The sequence below is a fragment of the Ips typographus genome, linkage group LG12 (assembly GCF_016097725.1).
Source record: "Ips typographus isolate SLU linkage group LG12, UJ_Ityp_2.0, whole genome shotgun sequence".
Taxonomy (NCBI): Eukaryota; Metazoa; Arthropoda; class Insecta; order Coleoptera; family Curculionidae; genus Ips; species Ips typographus.
This window is the reverse complement of record NC_138433.1, coordinates 4,946,578-4,963,200: the sequence shown is the minus strand read 5'-3', so window position 1 is coordinate 4,963,200 and position 16,623 is coordinate 4,946,578.

Here is a 16,623-nt window from a genome sequence, read left to right as displayed (position 1 = left end):
AATTTCCCCAACCAGCATGTAAATCCACATAAAATAAGACCACGAAATTTCCACCAAGTAGTTCAGCTTCAATGTTTGGGCCGGGATTTACAATCGCAATCTCTTTAGCCCTTACATATTACCTCAGATACTAAATTCAGAGAACTTCCTGGAGTTCTTGGAGACCGATATGTGGGATGCCATACCCATTGGCATGCGGAGACAGGCCTGGTTTCAGTTGTATGGTTGCCCGGCAGATTTTGCCAGGATAGTTCGGAACTGGCTGAATGCAGATTATGAAGGACGATGAATTGGACGTGGTGGTCCAGTTGCATGGCCGCTGGGATCACCGGCTATAACCCCTTAGATTTTTATTTCTGGGGTCACCTAAAAGACACTTTGTGGGTTTAACGCTTTTGTTACCCCCGGATTTAATTTAGGGGTTTTCAGCAATAAACAGTTTTCAGGCTGTGGTTGCCTTAATTATGGTATTTTTCTCTTCTTCCAGAATACCATTTTTTAGCATCATCGCCCATTTCGATGAAACATCCTTTTGGAGCGGTGGAGCCAAAAGTTACTGTTCCAAGGATGCTTTTTCAATGATAGCTAGTATACTACTATCTAGCTTCTCTGACACTGGAGAGTTTCGTAAATTGTGTTCTTCACAAGGGTCGGCAATAAAAGTTTACTTGAATAAATATGTGATAAGATTAATTTCCCAAAAAATAATGTCTATTCTCTTTCAAAATTATGACTATTTCATAATTTGTTCATCTGTTACAATAAACAGAGAATATCCCAGCAATTGTCTTTTTATAAAAAAGCTTTAAGCCAAATATGAGTTCTTGTTACCATTAACAAGTTTCCTATCGCGATAAATAGGTTTAGAAGTAATGTAAACAAAACTAAATTATTTACATATTATCTATGTAATATTGCTTTGCCCTGTTGCCAAAAACCGTTTATTTAAAGTTTATCAGGATCAAATATTTATAGAAGACTGAAATATTAAAAGTAAGATAAATTTGATGCGTACTATATTTTAAAAACATTTTCATCTTTCTGTCACTTCTGGTTCTTATTATTGTTCTTATCTTCACTTTTTGAGATCTATTGCGTGGTCATATTAGAAAATTTGACAGTGTAATTTTTTTTACTGACATAAAATTTTTGACACCTGTCAAAATTAAAATTACTAAATGATAGATCTCAAAAAGTTAAGATAAGAACAGGAAAATCGTATGGCCTATCTCATTCTGACTAGGAGTTATAACACTTGAAAACCTGAAAGTGTAATTTTTCCAACGTCAATATCTCGAAAACCGTTGTAAATAGATATAGGCATGATAAATAAAAAATATTTGAAATTAATAGGACTTCTAAAATACAATAATGTACACGGTGTTCCAAGTAAAATAAGCAAGTTAATATCAACTTCCGGTTAAACCGGAAGTGACAGAAAGATGAAAATATTTTTAACCCTTTCACATTCAGGCACTTTTTTTTATGACAAAGTTATATTCCAATTTTTTTTTCTTTTGTTCTTAAGTATTGAATTTATTTAGAATGTGACTCTTTATAAATTAAGTATTTATACAAGTAATTTCTGTAAGGGAAAAACAATGTTGCTGCTGATGTAAGTTTTTGTGAAAAATAAAAAAAACCAAAAGTAAAAAAAAAACAATTATTTTATTCGAAAAGTACTAGTCCATATGCACACAGTGGAGTAGTGAGTGTAAGTGAAAGCAAAACTCAGAGTCGATCTCCACAAATATATATTAATGCTAAGTTGTTATCTGCCTAACATGTTTCGGGTGTATTCAGACACCCATCTTCAGAGGCTTAACTAGATCACTAGTCTGCTGGCTGTCATTCTACAAGAGGGGGACAGTTGAACCCAGATGTACTGAGGTGGTTCTTTAATTCTACACGGGGGAAAAAAACCTTGATCAAAAAACCTAGTTCTGGTTCTGAGGTGACAGGTTGCTTGGTTTTTTATTCTCAAAGGGGAAAAAAAACTTAATGAAAACCCAGTGTTGATGTCAAAGAGAAGAAGTCAGTTGTTTGGTTTTTTATTCTTGAAGGGGGAAAAAACTTAATCAAAACCCAAGGAAGTTGAATGATGTAAAAACTGCATGTTTATCTGAAGGAGACCAAATAGACACGAAAGGGACATCACACCACAAAAACCGCGGTGGACATTCACAAGTTGGACATTGAACAGATTAAGTCTTCTTTCTTAAGTCTTATTTTTCTAAACTAAGGTTACATTTAAATCATTGTAAATTGTTAAACTGTTGATGATTTACAGACTAATTCCAAAGCCACACCAAGATCAAACTCGAGTAGAAGGAGGCCCACTACATCAGTGAAAACCCGCACTTCTTCAATAGTAGCGCAAAAATATGATTTGCTCCTCGATAAGCGACTTGCAATTGTGGAGACTCAATTAAGTTATATGGTACAAAACCAAGCATTAGAACCAAAAAGCGCAAATTAGAAATAGAATTACTGGAGTTGGACAAAAAAAACTTGATATGTAATAAATGTGTATAGATATTTAAATATTTTTTGTAACTCCGAGCTATAAGTTCTTAAATACTTTACAAATTCCGGAAAAAATTAGTTATTAACACTCTTCTGAAATCATAATTAATAATATTAACATATGGTGTATTATTAAGGGGCGGTAGGGGAATATTGTATAGTTAAATCAAATAATTTAATTCCTGAGCATTAATATTATCAAGCAGGGGGGTACATCTTCATTCTTGGATTGAGCTATGTTATGCAATACAGCTGTTGCAACAATGATAATTAAGGCTGTATCTAATTTGCATCTTAGGCCATATGCAAGCGCTGGAAATCTCCTCTTCCAAACTCCAAATGTCCTCTCTACCGTGTTTCTTGTTCTATTATGTGCCTCATTATATCTGTTTTCTTCTGCTGTTCTTGGGTCGAGAAGAGGTGTCATTAGATAAGGCTTTAACGTATAACCACTGTCTCCTGGAAAATATTGAACAAACAAACAATAGTATTGTCACTACTAGCGTGACGTGTTGAATTTAATTCAACTTATTTGCCTGGGATCTCATTTCAGCGTGAAAATAAAACACCAGTTAACTCTACCATCAAGTTCTATTAAATAAGTACCTTAACCTAACAACTCCTAACTTACTAACTAATAAAATAACCGGCTTCCTAACCCAACGAAAACGTTGCTAACTCCCAATAAGATCATAATCAACCAGGCGTAAATCAATACACAACATAAAAGTACAATAAACATACTTACATCTCTAATGAAGACAGAATATTGGAGAGAGGCTTGTCACTTGGAACGCGTTCACGAATAACTTTACTTGACAGTTACGGACAGGTCTAATAGACATTTGCCGTTCGGTCACTGACGTGGTGCACAGCAGAACTGGACTGACTGGAATGAACTGAACCCCTCTCTAGGGTACAACTTCCTTTTTATAGCATTCCAGACACCGGTTCCACCAATCAAAAACTCCCAGACCTGGTCTCCTCTAGCCGACAACTCGTGACGACCTTTCGACCCTCGGTACTTGGAAATATTCCACATATTTCGCAACTCAGCGTCCGGTCACACTCCGGTGCATAGTCTAGCTATTGCATCATAAGTGCAGTTGCACTCTGACCGCATTCCACAATTTTAATAAATAAATTAATCATAATATTATTAGAAAAAAGGAGTAAGCGAAAATTTTGATTTTAATTTTAATTTTTTATCATATATTTTTCTAAAAAGCTTATTTTCTCCATTTTCCGTCATCGCTTCGTCGTACCTTAAAATTATAGTAATCCTAACATTAAAGTAACCCTTAAATTAACATAACACATTTGAAACCTTGGGTAGTCCTTAAATACGCACCATTCTACTCTAATATAAGTAGTTCTGATTTTGCGACTTATATTGCGCCATTGTTCGCACAAATATGTTTGTCACAATCATAAAATGCCCTGTCTATCCAAATAGTCCAGTAGCTGAAGTCTAGCAATGTCCTTTTCATAGTCTTTTCGGCTTAGGCTTTATTCCCATCATGTGGTTGACTCTGGTGATAAGGTTAAATGTCATCTTCAATGGTCGTCCAATACTGGTGGTTGAGATTACCTTGATCTTCACCCATAAATTGCAAAAAGTAATTTTGTAGCCGGTTTTACGTTTTAAATCCTTATTTTCTAATTTTAAAGTATTAAAAACTAACTACAACAACATTCGTTCACAACAACCTTCTTAATCCTATTTTGTCACATGTCAGTTCTGTCAATTCTTCCGAAAAGGCACTGTCAAACGTCAGTCTGTCACTTTAAAGTCCCTGCAACCCGCCTTACACCGGCTTGTACGGTGGGCTGCATACCTGGTCGCTACATCCTCCCCCTTTGGATTCTGCAACGTCCCGGGAAGAATCCAACAACTTAAATGGTGTTCTTCCTAGGTCGTCCCCTTTTGCGGATAGGGACTACGGGCTGTGGATCTGGATCGTCATTCCCGACAAATCTTCGTATTGCCGATACGTGATAGGTTCCCAAAGGCGTATCAGTTTTACCTACTTCAGCTATCTGATAGGTGGTTGGTGATATCTTCTTCAGGATAACGTAAGGTCCGTCCCGACGAGGCGCAAATTTGGCGCTGAAACCCAGGGACGCCTTACTTAAGGCATGAACATCTATTAAAACTTTTTCGCCTGGCTGATAGTTCTCGCCTTCACGACGATGTCGGTCCTGGAGTGCTTTAGAGGCATCTTGGCGACGTTCGCAATTTTCACGAGCACGCGACAGATTGTTTGCAATCACTCGAAGATATGAACCGATTTGATGGTTAAAGTTTTCGTTCTCGATAACCCCACGAAAGTCTCGGTACACTTCGCCCGGTGTGCGCAATTCCCGACCGAAGCACAACTGTGCAGCACTAAATCCAGTTGCGTCGTTCCGGGCACTGTTTATCGCGAATCGGATAGATGGTAAATGTTCATTCCACTTACGATGATTCTGCTGCGTTAATATCGCCAGTTGCGTTTTGAGATCACGATTTCGTCTCTCGACCGGATTGGCTTCCGGATGATACAGCGGCACAAGATTTTGTACGAATCCTAGGGTGTATGCGACGTACTGCATTACTTCTGCAACGAATTGGGTGCCATTATCGCTTATGACGCGCCGTGGTGTTCCATAGCGAAGTATAATTTCATCTATAAGCACTCGTGCACAGGCTTCGGCGGTGGCTACCTTTAGTGCAAAAAGTTCCATTTGGTGGTAGGGTCTTCAATGATAAACACCCACTTCTCTCCAGTTTCAGCTTCCGGAAGCGGACCAAACAAGTCCACGGACAACACCTCGAATCGTTGAGCTAGCACAGGAGTCTGCAGAAAGCCAGCTGGTTTTCTGTTGTCTGGTTTGAACCGTTGGCATTGGATGCACTTCTTAATGTGGTTCGTGACGTCGCGTCTCATAGTCGCCCAATAGTACTTGGATGAAACTCGATGCAATGTCTTGTCAAGGCCATAATGACCGGCAACTGGGGAGTCATGACATTCGAAGAGAATTTCTGAAATATACTCTTTTGGTACTACAAGTTGAGCGTCCTCCGAGTCAGTATCAGACGAGTAACGATAAAGCACGCCATTCATCATAATGAATCCCCGCTCTGTCCATCGTTTTAGGTCAACCTTGATTTTCAGGATTTTCGAAACAGTTAATGATTTTAACAACATCAGGATCATTGAGTTGCTTCTTACGCAGGTCTTCAAGTGGCATTTTAGGCAGGTCGATGGTAACTGAGCAAATACCACAAAATTCAGCTTCCTCGGTGCAAGGCGGCCTAGATAATGTATCAGCAACCACATTACATCGTCCTGGTGTATATTCAATGTCTAAGTCAAATCCTTGTAGCAATAAGGCCCATCGTGCTAAACGTCCACTTGGAGATTTAAGTGTCATCAACCAACGTAGTGGCTGATGATCTGTGAGTATGCGGATTTTACATCCTTCGATGTATCCTCGAAACTTTTGAACAGCAAACACGACTGCTAGGGCTTCACGCTCCGTTGTAGAGTAATTCCTTTCGGCTTGCGTGAGAAGGCGGCTTGCATATTCAACAGGGCGTTCGTTAGGTCCCTCCCCCTGGAGCAGACATGCTCCGATTGCGTATGAACTTGCATCCGTTCGTAGCACATAAGGTTGAGTTGGATCGGCCTGACGCAGTATTGGGGCACTAGTAAGTAGTCGTTTCAAAGTGTCAAACGAGTTTTGTTGAGTCTGTCCCCATCTCCACACAGCGTTCTTCTTAGTCAATTCCGTAAGTGGCTTTGCTGTTCCAGCAAACTCTGGAATAAAGCGTCGAAACCAGAAGGCAGTTTGTATGAAGCTAAGTAAGTGCTTTACATTTCTTGGCGGTGGTAGGTCAGCTATGGCAGTAACTTTATCTGGATCCGCTGCAATGCCTTCACGTGTAAGTCTGTGTCCAAGGTACTTTACATTTGCACATAAAAACGAACACTTCTCGCGATTAGCAGTAAGTTTGAATTACCTCAGTCTTGCAAACACTTTGTTTAGGTCCTCAATATGCTTCTGAAAAGATGGCGATAATATATTAATATCGTCGAGATAAGCAAGTATTGTAATATCAGGTAATCCTGTTCGAAATTTGTCAATTAACCTCTGAAAGGTCGCTGGTGCTGTCTTAAGCCCGAAAGGCATGCGCTTGAAACGAAAAGTGCCAAATGGAGAGACAAAAGCAGTTTTGTCTCTATCGGAGGGTTTCACTGACACTTGCCAATATCCTGACCGCAGGTCTATAGTAGACATAAACGGAGTAGATCCGGTGGCATGAAGAAGATCGTCCATTCGTGGTATTGGATAACAGTCAGAAATAGTAATGCGATTTAAAGCACGGTAGTCCACGCAAACGCGCAGTTTGCCGTTTTTTTTGGGTACTAAAACCACTGGCGCTGAATATGGAGACTCACACTCTTCGATTACTCCTTCCTGAATCATTTTATCGAGCTCCTCTTTCAGGTATTCCTTCTTCATAGGTGACATGCGATAGGGCGGCGATGACGTTGGTTCAGTCGAAGTTAGATTTATGGAGTGCTCTGCGTACGGAGTCGGTTCTGAAAAAACTTCAAAAACATCATTGTTGAGTAATATTAAATTTTCTAGCTGCAGGCGTTGTTCATCCTCGATTATGTCTCCACTAGCTTCATCATCTCGAAGGTGTAGGTGTTGATTTAAAATATTAATTTCACAATCGTGATTCGACTGAGATGGTGGTGTACAAAATTTGTGAAAATTTCCAGGTTCTTCTGCAAAGGCCCATCTCATTCGAGGTATATCCAAAATAATATTTGACATTTGTATGAAGTCACATCCTAGTAATGTTTTTGAGTTTGTATACTCAGGCATTGCAATAAAGAACATTGTCAAAAGTTTGCTCTGCACTTGTACTTGACATTCGAAGCGAACAGCATGTACTTTTGCAGAGGTTCCCCATCTGCAAAAGAAACTGTCAAACTTATTTTCGTAGAGGGACAGCTAACTTGTTTTAGATGTTGATACAGCTTTTCACCGGCAATACTGTACTTTGCTCCAGTATCGACAGTAGCAAGGCCTCGCAATCCTGCAATTTCAATCTCAAGAAGGGGTTTTTCATTTGAATATGAACTTGAGCAAATTTCAAGGTTTAAAACATCCACAGAATTGGTCTCAGATGGACTGGGTCTTTGAGTTCTTCGGCACTGTGGACAGTTACTGCGAAGGTAACCAGCAAGTCCACATCCATAGCAAGAAAAACTGGGCTTCGCTGTGGAACTCGAGGTGGAAGTATTGACAACTTCCGTAGGTTTTGTAGACGCATATTTACGACATGCTTCAATAGTGTGACCAAAATTATGGCAAAATGTGCATTTCGGACGTGAAAGTTTAAATTTCTCCTCATCTTTCACTTTGGGCGAAGAGTTACTGAGATTACTGTCAAAGTTTTCTGAGAAGTTAGCTTCAACAGCTCTAGCTTTTGTAATTAACGTTTCAAAAGAATTAATGGAATCATCGTGGGACATTTCGTCTAATACGACTATGTAATAGGCCATATATCATGTCAATTTGACTCTTTAAAGGTATAGGCTCATCAGCTGATGGTAATTTGGACAAAAGGGCTCTTGCTTTATTCACAAATATATCTGTAGGCTCCTTACCTTGTTCTTTGGAGAACAGTTCACGGTAAATTTGATATGGAGGCTGGTTTCTTCCAAAAGCATGTTGCAAAGCTTCCATGGCATCTTTCCATGTTGTCACAGTTGTTTTTGCACCTTGCCACCAGGTTGCAGCATCACTGTCTAATAGCATGGATAAACCGAGAAGTGCATTTGCATCAGATACATTTGCACACTGTTTGTACACTGAAATGCCATCGATAAAGGCATCAACACTGTCTGTACGTTTGCCCGAAAAGCGCGATTTGCAGTCCACAAAGTTTCCTTCTGGTATGAGTGCAGGCACCGGTTCCACGTTACGGGGAACGTTTGTCATTACTCCAGCAAGCAGTTGTTGTAACAATTCCTGTGTCATTACGATGTTGGTTGCCATGGTGGATAATTCAACGTTGGGTTGTTGGCTTTTTGCAGATTCACGTCTGAGGTATCGCTGAGTTCGGGAACTGTCTTTTTCCATTAACAGGGCACCAAAACGTTGGTGATTGGCGGCAAACTAAGCCGAAAAGCAGACGCAGAGAATCAACAAGATTGCTCCGAAAAGTCTGAGAAAAACACTAATACACGAAAAAGGATTTACCGGCCCCACGTTGGGCGCCACTTTGTAGCCGGTTTTACGTTTTAAATCCTTATTTCTAATTTTAAAGTATTAAAAACTAACTACAACAACATTCGTTCACAACAACCTTCTTAATCCTATTTTGTCACATGTCAGTTCTGTCAATTCTTCCGAAAAGGCACTGTCAAACGTCAGTCTGTCACTTTAAAGTCCCTGCAACCCGCCTTACACCGGCTTGTACGGTGGGCTGCATACCTGGTCGCTACAATTTCTCTTTGCCCAAATCCAAAGGGGGCTGGTGACAATGAAACGCAATACTACGTTACTGTCTGGAATTATAATTCAACATTGGATTCACAAATAGTACAAACACACTGGGTAACACATTAATTGGACAAATATTTGTCTGTGATTGTTTAAAGCAGCAGTGAGTACTGGTAATGATCTTGAAATATTGATTTTTTGTGAGTTGTTGTTAAGTTGTCGTTACCGAAGGTTATTGTCGAAGTGCCGCGTCGCAGTAGTAGTACAAAATCCGCGCGATCGCGGCTCTGCAAATAGTCTAACGCAGATGGACGTATTTCTTCTCTCTCTCACACTCACAATGAACCAAAACAGCCGCTTCTTAGAGACAGCGTACAGGGTGGTGTTTCGCAGCCTTATAAGTTTTTAAAGATCGTGTTGAATGTAAATTCAACAACTGGCTTTGCACAGCGCCACTTAGTACATTGGCTTCTTATGGCGCCCTCAAGCGGTTTTTTACATGTAATGAAAACAAGAGCAAAGGTTATTATGCGTTACTTAAGGCTTAATAACAACATATAATAATATATAATATTACACGCATATTTCTTTTATATCTCAATTAAATCAATAACCTTCAACCGAGTGAATTTTATTCACTAGTATACTTCAAACCGATTGCACTAACTTCTGCATTCTGTTTAACTAATGCCCCAATTTCCATATCAACTAAGTTGCTCTAAAAACTGGAACATCTTGAACATTCTAACTTTATTTCAAATCCGTGCGGAGAAATATTTTATTTATCCAAAAAAAAACTAAATTGACGATAACGTTTTGATTGCTTCTCCCCTAGATTATCTGTAAACAAAAATAAGAAAGTAAATTATCAAAACGTAAACACAAAACAAAATTTACGGTTGTCTAACGACCATATGGTTTGAAATGCACTCTACTTAAGATTTGTAAACAACCTATACTCGGTTTATTTTGTTTTGGCAGCGGTTTTGAGGTAGGCCAGGGTAACGCTTGTGTCATCATTATCATATTAATAAACAGTGACGTATTGACGCCTTTATGCCGGGTTCACACGGGGCGTGAAATATTAAGCGTGAGCCACGATAGCGTACTATTCGCTTTGTGTGAACATAGAGTCGTGGAACACGCTTTCGAAATTTTTCGAAACGCTTCAAGCGTGACAAAATCAAACCATGTTTGAAGCCGCGTTGCCACGGGTAGTGTATCACGAACGTGAGCCACAGTCGTTGTTTCACGATTCAACTACTTCCATGACATGCTGTCGTGAGAAAGGTAAAGTAATGTGTGGAGTGATATCTGGCAGAATTTCAAAAGCCCTTTCAGCCAAAAAGAAAAAACATAGACGATGGTGGACAAGAAGATGGATTCTGCAAAGGGGTTGTATCTCTTTGGGTAACGAAATCTCTGAGTTTCCTGAAGATTTTAGAAACTTGCTAAGGATGTCTGAGCATCATTTTCAGTATTTATTAGGACTCGTCAGCCCCAAAATTCAAAAAAATGACACAAATATGAGGGAAGCTCTACCGGCCAAGCTAAAACTGGAAGTAGCTCTTCGAAATTTAGCTACTGGGGACTCTTTTAAAAGCTTGGAATATTTATTTAGGGTCCCCAAATCATCGGTAAGTAAATTCATAGAAGAGGTTATGGATGCAGTGTGTGATGCTTTAAAGGAATTTATTAAGGTAAGTTAAAAAATACAATTTTAATTAAAGTAGTCTAGTTTGCAAAATAAGTATATATTTTTCTAAATAAAATACAAAATATGGTAATTTTATCGCATATCGGTAATTAATAATTGCTTATTGCCGAAGACAACTCAGCGATGAAATCTTCATCCATATTTGTCTGTGAAAAAACAGAATCTTGGGTCGATGTATTCTCAACCGATGGTGGCCCATACCGAGTAGTTTTGGAGTCACTACTGTAATTTGAGTTTAGAGAATGCGGCTCGGTGTTTATGTGGGAAATCGACGACGGCGATGGTTCCAAAATCATAGAAATTATAGACGCTTGCAGTGGAAATGATCGATCTTGTGGTAAAGATCGCAAGAGAGACGCTACGCAATAACTGACACAAACTCTACATTAAATTCTTCGTCGTCTTTCATTTTGAAACTGATTAAATATTGCCTGCAACGCGAAATAACGAGCAACAAGAAACAAAAATATAGAACAGAACCTATTTCATGTAAACACGTTTCTACAAGATTTCACATGAAATACATTTCGCTGATGTGCATATTCTCATTTACGGCAATGTATACTTATTTTATAAAACGTGTTTCATGTTTCTCGTTTCACATTTCACGTTTCTAGTTTCCTTGATGTGTGGCTTGCTTAAGGTTTCATCAAATAAGATTTCAGAGAAAACGCTTCATCTCCCACGATTATAAAGTCAGTTGGTATTTCAAGACAATTTGTCTCTAAGGCGGTATACAAAGTACTATTGCGAAATATACCACCATCCGATCCTCTTCCTTTGGCTCCAACATCAACAGACAGAAAACAATATTCACTATCAACTAAAGCTAGTAGTACAACATTGTGGCTATTTTTATAATTGTAATAGTCTGAGCCACTTCCAGGGGGAGCTCGTATAACCACATGTTTTCCGTCCAGTGCACAATATTTTTCCATTCATCTGCTGTCGAAGGTACCTGAAACTAAAATATTTTTTTAGGAAACCTCAACGAACATTGGTAAAAGTAATGTTATGGAGGCGGAATTGAACGAAAAAAGTCAACCTGAAATTTTAGAAGCCATTGAGGAAATTGAAAAAGAGAGCCACAATGTTGATAACTGCTCGAAACAATCTAAACAGGTTTTTGAAATAGCATCACAGCATTCTTCAGGGAAATGGGTTCAAACTCCTCGAAGAGTAACTAAAAGAAAAGTTAACAATGAAGACCAAGAACAGTCGTCCTCAAGCAAAATTACAAAAAAATCGCAAACTAACGAAGTAAATTTTCTGTCAAGTGCCTTGAACCAGCTGCAGGACAAAACGAATCGTGCAACACAAGTTACTGTTCAAAGGGATGACGGCTACGACCATTTTGGACGATATGTTGCATCTTTGTTACGAACAATCGGACTTCCACAAGCTGTAAAATTGCAGCAGCAAATCACAACTATGCTAACTAATGCAGTATGCCCTTCAGAAAATGTATTATCTGAAGAACGATCAAGATCAGTGGCAGAAAATAGCGACAGCTGCCAATCTGCTAACGTTTTTTCTCCCTCTTTCGATGACGATTACAGTTTCTTAAATTTATAGAAATAAGAGTTTTGTATTTTTTTTTTAAGCAAAATAAAATTAATTTTAAAAACATAATACAAAATTGTACTTACTCGTATAAAGACTCGCAGAACGTAGTATATTGCTTCGCAGGTATGTGGAACGAAGGAACTTATGGTGTTTTTCGGAACACGAAAAAAGTACTCAAGGCTTTTAAAAGAGTCTCCAGTCGCTAAGTAGCGCAAAGTCACCTCCAGTTTTGTCGATGGTGTAATTGCCTTCCTCATGTTCGTATCGGACTTTGTGATCAAAGCACTGACTCGGTTTAAGAGATCTGCAAACTGCATTTCAGTCATGCGTAACATATTTTTGTAATCTTCTCGATGATGGTTATAAAGTTCATTCTTGATGAAATGAGTACCCCCGAGTGTTCTTCTATGTTGTATCCATTCTCTAACCCACCAACGTCGTGGTCTACGTCGTTTGGTATTTACTTTAGCCAATCTTTTTGCGAAAATTGAACAGAATATGAAACTTAAAACCCTACACCCTGTAGCAACTAGTTCTTCCATGATCGGTGCTTCATAAACTAAACTTTGAAGGAATCTCGTGTGAACATATCACCCTTTGAGGAGTCGTTATTTATTTAGAAGCGTCAACGCTAGCGTGGCTTACGCTTAATATTTTACGCCCCGTGTGAACCCGGCATTAAACGTATTACGCCTTTATTAACTTTACCCATCTTACCTTTAATTAAACAAGAAAAATGGTCAAATATCATTTATTTTCTTTGTCATTATTATAGAGATAAAATCTAAATATACAATATATAATATAGATATAATACATTGAACAATAACTTGTCTTGTTCGGTTTGGGTCCCTCCGGGTTGATCAGTGTTCAACTGGTCTTCATTTCTTTCCTCACGTATAGGCACTTGATATGGTGCCGTACCACGTACACGTGTAAGATTAACTCGTCTTCGCAGAGGCGTGGCAGTCACCTGCCGAATCCAATTTGGCATGTTTGCTCCGTTTGCTGTATTTGGTGGTGGCACAACGGGGTTCCAATTCGATCGCAAAGTCACCCTCGGCACTTCAACTAACGTCGGTTCACGTCTTGATGGCACCCTAAATGGATGTCTCATCATTCTAGGTGGCAAATGGGGTTGGGGAGGTCGATATGGTTCATGGATATGGTTCAGCCGCCTGAACTGTGAAATTGCACTAGCCACTGTGGAATTCCTTCTGTACGCACAAACATTGCATGCGCAACCATCCACAAACAGATTTTCCCAAATTTCCCAAAATTGTCTTGGTTGATAGAATGGCACCCTCGGAGGTGCGCAAATTGCACAACCACATCTTTCCGTAAGGTTTCTTCCTTGTCTCATCATTGAATCAATAAGAATCATCTGGTATTCCATGTGAATTATTTGGGTCCAAAGTGCTAGTAACGCCTTTGTGACTCCCAAATACACTATTCCTGGTCGCTGTATTTCTTGGTGTAATTCCCATAAATGGTATAAAGCCATATCATATAAATGTAATTTGACATTTATGTCCGAAACACATCGGGCATAATATAGAAACATCACTATCCACTCCATTTCTTATAAACTTTTGATCGGTATTTTTTTTTCAAGGAAACGCACTCGCGGTACTTTTACGGTACTTCGCTAATTAAAATGCAAATCACAGCGATGGAATTATTTATATACTCTTAATTTCATGTCAGCATTTTTACGGGACGCATGCGGTCGCATATTATTCATTTGATGCATTTATTTTGACCGAATACATTATGCTGGTATTCATAAGTATCCAACACTAAAATAAAACGAAAACTCGTTATTTTAATCTATCTATCCCCCAATATCACATACCCCTGACATTTATATTTATTCAAGTATTTACTTGTTCGGCACATACGGTATTTCCCGATATGTTTAACGTCCCTCGTATTTTTGTCTAAGTATGCCACTTTAATTATATCATTTTTTCCATTGTAGTCAAATAACTTGTAACACGCGCGCTTAGATAATCATTTTACACACTTTTGGTGTAACTGCGGAAAATTAGACTAATATCCGTTCGTGAATTTTTCAATTGGCCATTAAATTCAGACGCGGATAAGGGAATAAAAATCCCTGAGCTCAGTAACTTCACATTTAGGTACAACTCGGTATGTGAAGTTTGTACCCAACAAACGTAATATTTTTATTTCAACAAAATTAATACTTTGTATACAAAGTGTTACAATCTTCATGTCAGTTAGGGATACACTGTGCCTAATTATCGTTTATTTATTTTATTTATTTTACTTATGCGGCACTGCATTCACAGCAGTTTTGTCATTTTATGGACGAAACGGTCCTTTACTTTTTCGTCTCCAGTCACTTTCTTTGTGAGTCTGAGTGAAGTTGTCTCTTCTCCGTCGGAAAAAAAAAATTTCGCCTTTTTTTTCTCTGTGCCTAATCATGAGCGGTAAGTTGATTTGTGCTCTTTGGCTCGTTATTCGTAGGGTGGTGTAACCTCGTGTTTTCCTTTATTTTATAGACAATTCAATACCACATTCAGTTCACCCCAACTCACAAAAATTCTACGATGACCGACATTTTTAAGTTTAATATAAAAATGTCCATTCTGCAAAAACGGTAATCCTACGCAAATAAGACATCTCGGTCGTAAAAAACTATCTTTCTCAATAAAACAATATTTTGCAGACGGTCGCAGGTTCCATCTCCAAAATTTAGGATCAATTTGTCCGAACCATGCTGCAATGTCACTTTATTGTTATTATAGTCAATGATTGACTTCGTCGTCGCCAAAAAGTTATGTCCCAAAATTAGAGCTTTGGACAAATTTTTAACCACTAATGCTTCAACGCATATCTCTTTATTATTAATTTCAATAGTCACTTGTGAATTTCCAATAGGTGTAAGAGGGTAACTGCCTGCCGTAATTAATTCAACATCATTTTCCAAAGGATACATGTTATTAATATAATTTAAATCCACAATATTTTTACACGGTCCGGTGTCAAGAACGACACCTACATTTTCTTGATTATTTACTTTTAAATGCACATACAATAACCTTCCTTTGAAACCCTTTGATGACAGGTGGACAATCTCGTTAGGGCTTCCTATTGACGAAATTGTCCTCTTTCGTTTGGGTTTTGATATACTCGATCATTTTGACGGTTATCTGAATTATTTCTGGAACTGTTTGCATTCCAGTTTCATGATGCATGCCCTACTCTTTTGCAATTAATGCATTTAATGCGTCCATCGTGGGTTCTTGTATTAGGTAAATATACTGCTATTACCTTGATTTTCCTTTCCCAGTTCCTTAAATGGAAGTCAGTTTTGAAAATGCCACCTTCTTAATACACTTTACAACTATCAAGGGGCCCATTAAAACATTCTTAAGGAACTAGAGTTTGTGGAATGGGTTCTTGTAAAATTTATAACAAAAAACACAATTCTCTGTTGCATTTTCGGCCTAATTCTAAAACTTCAAATGAAGGTAATTTGATACATAATAAAAATAATGCTTCACATGATGCTGATAATCAAGATACTACCCAAACAGCTCTCCTTACTGAGTCTAAAATTCAACAAATGAATGTATATGATCATTTTAATATTTCTCAAGCTTCAGCAGCTTCTGATAATGATATCAATCAGCAAGCTTTACCATTAAAGTCAGTAACTACACACTGTAATAATGGATCATTTACTATTTTATCTACAGCATTAGTCTATATTGAAGACATTAATGGACAACTAGTTCTTTGCAGAGCTTTGTTAGACTCCGGTTCGCAAAGCAATTTTATAGTCAAAGACCTTAAATCAAAATTACAATTGAATTCAGAAAAAATTAATATACCAATTGTTGGGATTAATTCATCTGTATCAAATGTCAATAGTTTGGTTAAAACCAAAATTAAATCAACAGTTAATAATAATGAGTTTAAACTTCAATTCTTAGTGATTGAAAAAATTACTGATAACATTCCTCAAACTACATTTGATTGTTCATGCCTTGAGATTCCTGATAATGTAACTTTGGCGGACCCTAATTTTAATCAATCTGCTGAAATTCAAATTTTATTAGGTGCCAACATTTTTTATCATTTGTTGTTAAAATCACAAATTAACCTTGGTTACAAAAAACCTATTATACAGAATACCAAATTAGGATGAATTATTTCAGGACCTTTTGATAATAAGCTATCATTGTATTCTTCACAAAACTGTTGTCATTCACTCACTGACTTGGGTTTAGAAAGTTTAAATAAGGATTTGGAGTCATTTTGGTCAATAGAAGAAA